This window comes from Asparagus officinalis, chromosome 5, assembly GCF_001876935.1.
Source record: "Asparagus officinalis chromosome 5, Aspof.V1, whole genome shotgun sequence".
NCBI classification, from domain to species: domain Eukaryota; kingdom Viridiplantae; phylum Streptophyta; class Magnoliopsida; order Asparagales; family Asparagaceae; genus Asparagus; species Asparagus officinalis.
Genome location: NC_033798.1, coordinates 102,758,386 through 102,765,611, shown reverse-complemented (window position 1 = coordinate 102,765,611; position 7,226 = coordinate 102,758,386).

The window sequence follows — 7,226 nt, the reverse complement described above, 5'->3', positions numbered from 1 at the left end:
GTCTTAAGGGAAGGAAAGACCTAGTCGATTCTCTCGAGCCTAGGTTTTCGACTTCCGAGTTGGATTCTAAGCCCTTGGTATCTTATCAGAAATAAACCCAAGGTATAACCCTTTGGTCGACTCCTACAATCATCTCTCAGCCTTAGGAGAAGGAAAGATCTAGTCGACTCTCTTGAGCTTAGGCGTTCGACTTCCGATTCGAATTCCAAGCCCTTCATATCTTATCAGGAATAAACCCAAGACATAACCATTTGGCCGACTCCCACAGTCATGTCTCGGTCTTAGGAAAGAAAAAGACGCTAGTCAATCTCTCAGACCCTAGGCGTTCGACTTCCGAGTCGGATTCTAAGTCCTTGGTACCTTATCAGGAATAAACCCAAGGCATAACCCTTTGGCCGACTCCCACCATCATCTCTCGACCTTAGGAGAAGGAAAGACCTAGTCGACTCTCTCGAGCCTAGACGTTTGACTTCCGAGTCGTATTCTAAGCATTTGGTATCTTATCAGGAATAAACCCAAGGCATAACCCTTTGGCTGACTCCCACAATCATCTTTCGGTCTTAGGGGAAGGAAAGACCTAGTCGACTCTCTCGAGCCTAGGCACTTAACTCTAAAAGTCAAATCGCATACTTTTAGAAAATATACAAGTATTAATATTGATTGGGTTCTAAGCATTACGGAGTTCTATCTTAATAAAACATCGTAAACTCGAGATTCTTCCTAGATCAATACTGGCTATTTATAATCATACTAAAACCACTGATAACAAGTCAATTCAAGAAACAAAGGAAAGTGGATTTTCATTCAAAGGAAAATTTCTATTACATTTAGCCAAAGCCTAATGAGGCTTGATAAAGAATAAAGGGGGAAGATGGGAAAGGGCACTATAAGCTCTCAAATATCTCCGCCAACGGAAGCTTCTTGGGTGGAGCAGCAGTTTCCTGGATAACCGCAGTCTCCTCCTCTATTCCATCTAAAGATTCGTCATCATTTTCCAAGATTAAATTCAGCCCCCCTCCCCTCGCCTCGAACTCTTTTAGAAGATCAAGACAGCAGGAAACTGGGGAATGATAATAACGATCAACGGAAGGATGTGAGCTAGGAGGCACCAAGGAGGCGAAATAATCAAGCCCAGCTTTACATGCTAGGGCCACCTCGGCCTTCCCTATAGAACTTTAGCGCCAAACTTCGATTATTTGATTCATGTATTGAGACAAATCGAAGTGAGTAAATTTATCCTTTAAGTCCTTAACCATAGCGATAGACGATTGACTACTCGACTATCGAGATCACGCGTTAATTGTTCGATGGAGAGATGACTCGATCGAACTTCCTCCTTGGTAGATCTTCTTTGGCCCCTTTCGGATTCTACCTCCTGGGTTAGAGAGGCCAGAAGATCATCTCACTCTTTAATCCCTCGCTAGAGACGATTGATCTCCCTCTTCTGATGAGTAGTCTCTCCCTTCAGATCCCCAATCGTGGATAACTACTTATCACTCAGGGACCAAAGTCCGTCGAGGACTCTCTCCCTGGCATCCACCTCTTGCCGCTAGTGAGCTTCGACGTTGTTCAGTTCAACCTCCAAGGCACTAGCCTTCTTCCCCGCCTCCTCCTTGGCTATTTTCTCCTTCACTATCTCTGATAGCCACCTCTGTGGAGCATCATGCATGTGCTTGAGTCGCTCATATAGTTCTTTCTCCACCAACACACCTCGAACTAAATAAGCCTTGAGAGCTAGATGCAAGCCAAAACTTATCATCCTATTCAAGACGTTATCGTCTTTGTGAAGGGAGAATTGTTGAACGGTCATGATTGGAGCCGAGAGAGATCCCAGAATAGAGGTATCTTTGTTGAGATGCGTAGGCAGGACGAACTTATCGCCATCAGAGAGCTCTTTCCTTGGCAAGCAAGGACCTAGTGGTACTCCTGCTAGCATCGCTTTAGTTCTCTCCCAATCTTGGGAGTCGACCTCCAAAATCCAGTGAGGAAAAGGCCAGCCACTGATGCGTGACGGATACGAAGATGAATGAGGTTTCAAAATGGAGGATACACGAAGGATAATATCTGAGATAAAGGCTATGCCACCCCTCAAGATCGGGAAATGGATTCCACCACAACTGAGATTAAAGGCCAAGCCACCCTCTCAATTGATAAAGGTCTCACTTGACTCACCACTAACCTGCCCACAGTTAGATAAAGATAACAAGATTTTAACAAGATTTTAACAAGTTTTTGAAAGACTTGTAACTTTCAGAAATTCTCATTCAATTCTGCTTTCTAAGTTATAAGGATTCCCCTTTTAAAGGAAAGTTATAACATAAAGAAAATTACATAATTTAAAATCAGCATTTAGTAGTTTAGCAAATTTATAGGCTCACTACAAGAAGATAACTAGTCCCTAAAAAATAAAGGTGGTAATATTAAGTGCATGACTTGTTTCAATGTAGTGACTCTTCAAAATTCGTCTATTCTCTTGAGCAGCCATTAATTCTTCTTTATAAGTCTTTATTTGGAGAGATAATGCTTAGATAATTGTTTTCCAATATAGTTGAACCATTAAGAAACCTAACTAAGCAATATTTGGCCCACAATTGCTTGTGGGCCAATCTAAAATTGGGAGCAAAAGATGGAGCTCGAATTTTCCTTAGTTCCACTCAAAATTGGATTGGTCATGGTTGCTTTTGCATCATTCTCCCCTCCTTGATTGGGATTTGTCCTCAAATCCTCAACATCTTCATTTTCAGACAAGTATGGAGTTAAATCACCAATATTGAAAGTGGCAAAAATATTGGATTCCCCAGGCAATTCTAGCTTGTATGCATTACTTCCAACTTTCTCAATTACTTTAAATGGATCATCCCCACGAGCCATAAGTTTATTTTTCCTTCTTGTGGGAAATCTCTCCTTCCTTAGATGAAGCCATACTAAATCACCAGGCTTGAATTCAAGAGAGTTACAATGCTTGTTTGCCTTTTTCTTGTACAGTTCAATCACCTTCTCAATCCTTGTCTTAACTTGTTCAAGGAGCTTTTTTATTTCTTTGGCACGGTGTTCAGCTTCAAAACTCACTTGGGACTCAATAGGAAGTGGAATCGGATCAATTAGAGTGAGAGGATTTATCCCATAATTTACTTCAATTGGAGATCTACCTGTTGCACAAGATGGAGCTCCATTGTATGCAAACTCAGCATAGGGAAGTTTATTATCCCAATCTTTGAGATTTTTACCCACCAAACTTCTGAGAAGAGTTGAGAGTGTCCTGTTCGTTACCTCTGTTTGTCCATCAGTTTGAGGATGGTAGGCAGTACTAAACAAGATCTTTGTTCCCAATAATTTCTATAGGCATCTCCAAAAATGACTTAAGAACTTAGAATATCTATCACTTACAACGTTTTTTGGAACTCCATGAAGCTTAAGAACTTCTTTAAAATATAAATCAACAATATGAAAGGCATCATCTGATTTATTGCAATGGATGAAATGAGCCATTTTTTAGAAACGATCAATAACTACCATGATAGCATCTTTCCCCTTTTGAGTCCTAGGAAGTGCTACAATAAAATCCATGCTCACATCTTCCCATGGCTGATTTGGAACAAGCAAAGAAGTGTACATTCCTTGATAGAATTGACTCTTAGCTTTATGACAAATTGAACATCTTGAAACAACATTATGAATATCACCTGCCATCTTAGGCCAATAAAAGTGTTCTTGCAAGATATCAAGAGTTTTGTTGATGCTAAAATGACCAGCAATAGCCCCTCCATGAGCTTCTTTTACTAAGAGATCACGCATTGAAATTTTAGGAATGCACAATTTGTTACTTTTGAATAGAAAACCTTCTTGAATATCATAAGGGCCTGAAATAGCTGATGTTTTTTCTCAAAGAATTGAGAAAAATCTAGATCTTCCTTGTAAAGATCTTTAATAAAATGAAAACCAAGAACTTTAGCTCCAACAATAGATAAAAGAGAGTACCTCCTTGAAAGTGCATCAGGTACAACATTGGTTGCTCCAGATATATGCTTTGAAACAAATGAGAAGGATTAAAGAAATTCAACTCATTTAGCATGTCTTGGATTCAACTTGTGCTGCCCATTAATAAACTTGAGTGCTTGATGATCAGAATGTAGCACAAATTGCTTGGGATGAAGATAATGACTCTAATGATCAAGAGCTCTCACAATTGCATAGAACTCTTTATCATAGGATCCTAGGTGCTGTAATTCTTCCTTGAGACATTCAACTTCTCACTAATGTAAGCTATGGGACGTTTAGATTGCACCAAAACAACCCTAATACCAACACCACTTACATCACATTCAGCTTCAAAGAGATCATCAAAATTGGGTAATGCTAAAACTGGAGCTTCACAGAGTTTTTTTAATGGATCCAAAGACATTATGAGCAGCCTCAGTCCATTCAAATGAACCTTTCTTCATATATTCAGTAATGGGAGCCATTAGAGTGCTGAAATCTCTAATGAATCTTCTATAAAATGATGCGAGGTCATGGAAACTTCTTATTTCAGATATTAAATAGTCTTAATCAAATAATCATTCCTACTTAATTTTTATATACTGATTTTAAGACTCAAATAATCTTAAATCTATTTTCTAATTAAAATTTGATTTAAATATATACACATCATATATATAATATAAAGGAATAATTTTTATTTATGAATTTTAATAATACTTTAAAATTAAATTCTTTAGCGGAATAAATATATTTTGATATTCGATAAGTATTCGTGAGCTTTTGTCTTCAACTGTGATTAGTTTAGAGAAAATAATGCGAAAAGTGAAAATGATGAGAAAATGATGAGATACCAATGAGGAAATCATTTTTAGTTATACGTGTTATGAACATGTAACCATATTGATCTTGCTAATGATATACCAGAATATGTAACCATATTGAGCCTGCAAACATCATTAATGAATCTGAGAGGAGCTAAATTAGATTTAATCACTAAAGAAACGGATGAAAATAGTTTGGATGAAATTCTATTGAAGTTTTTATAAGGTTATAAGGAGAAGGAGCCGTTGAAATATGATATATGTTGGATAAAAAAGTCGTTTTAATGGATTTGGGTTTCCACATATTAATGGTCTTATTTACTTAAACATAATTTTGAAAACGAGTTTGCTGACAATACCTTATTTGTTTAATTTGTTGATAAAGCTATTCTTTAAATTTGGTAATAATAGTTAAACTTAAAGGAATATTTCTTTAAATCTAACCGGTGTTAACCATGGGACCTAACTATAAACATTGTGATGATTTAAGGGATGTAATAGAAATTTTATTATTTGAGTGACTAATTTTGAAATATTAAAGATTTGAGGGACCACTTTGGAAATATTTAAGATATGAGGGACTAATATTGAAATGACCTAAACATTAACTTTGAAATTAAGGATGTAAAAGGAAATTTGATAATAATAGTTAGATTTGAGGGTTACAATAGCAATTCACCTAAATGACCTAATTTTAGCTCTAATTTCACAAAAAATCTAAAATTACCCTAATTGTAATTTTAATATCGCAATAATCTAATATTAACTCAAAGGATGTAAAAACTAAAAAATTTGGCAGGAGAATTCCCCCTATATTTTCACCTAAATTAAATTAACAAATATCCCCCCCGCCCCGCGCCCCAAAAAAAAAAAAAAAGAAATTCATTCCCCGCCTTCTCAAAAATTTCCGCCATATTTTCCCCCTTCGCCGTCCTCCAGTCCCTCCTTCGCCGAACACTAGCCCCTCTCTCTCTCTCCCCCGCCTCTGCGCCTCTAACGCCTCTGTAAAACGCGCCATTGAGGGCCACGTTCAGTCTGATTCTCGCGAAGCTCATGTTTGGGCTCATAAACGCGAGGCTTGCGTTCTAAAGTAGAAACACGAAGCTCAGGGTCGCGTTTAGGCTCATGAACGCGAAGCTCGCGTTGGTTAGGGGATCGACTTTCTTAGAGTTGTGCCGAAGCTAAGTCTTCTCCTTCAGAGAGGGGACTATATGAATAGTACAACCCCCAGGGGAGACAGCCCTTTGATGAGTCGGCCATAACTAGAGCTTTAGTCTCCTTAGAAACTTTATGGATCTTACGCATAGCCTTGGGGCTAAGGGATCCGGAGGAGATAGCCTCCTCAAACTTGGCCTGACCAAACTCTACCACGAGAGTTTCGACGGTTATTCCAGTGAGATGAACATCGAATTGTGCCACCACTTCTTCATCAGAGAAGCTAGTCCCCAACGGAGTCGCCATCTTTTGTTTGGTGGAAAATTTGTAGTAAAAAAAATGAAAGAAAATTTTGATTTGTATTCCTTTGACTTCAATTATAATTGGATTTCCTGATTACAAAAGAGAGAAGAATTAATCTGGATTCTCCTCTTTGTTTAATTCTGGGTTCTTCACGGTGGTGATGGAGTGCCTCCCTTAAATGCTCGCGTCGAGTTTGCTCTCCGTTGACGATCCGACGTTTTGCTTCACTGGAACGATGTCTTCTCCTCACGATTTGACGCTGTGGAGAACTTACAAAGCAAGTTTTAGAGCTCTGAACGAGTTTAGAAGAACTCTGTCAAATAGTTGATTTGAACCGAAAATCGGTTAGTAAGCCAAGGCCAGAAGAAAGCTCCGGTGGTCGATCTCCATATCCGAGAATGCTTCAAAGATCCTCTCTTTGCTGCCAAGCTCCAATGTCAATCCGAGCTAAGAAATTCCAACCCTTAACTCAGTTGAGTTTTTTCTTATTTATAGGGAATTAAGGGGGTGTAACCGCCCCTTAAATCACTCCTAAGTGCGGTGTAACCGCCCCCAAATCATGGGAAACAGTTTTAGAACTGTTCAAGAGTTTAAGGGGTGCAATCCCCCTAAAATCTCTCCATAATGAGGTGTAACCGATCCCATTAAGTGGAGATATGGTTTTAAAACCGTATGAACCAGTCAAACACAAAAAACGTAGGTCTGACCCCCGCGTTTTGATGTTGCAACGCAGGTCCGACTCCAGCGTTTTGTTGCTGACACACGGAGAGGACCTTCACGTTTTGGTGTTGATACACGGGGAGGACCTCCGCGTTTTGTTCTGGGAGTTTGGAACGCGGTCACGAGCTATGCGTTTTGCATCTGGGGCGCATAGGTGAGCTCCGCGTCTAAAATTTGAAGAGACCGTCGATTTGTAGTCTCTTTTGCTAGAGCGTTGCAAAGATCACCATCTTGTAATCTTCACCT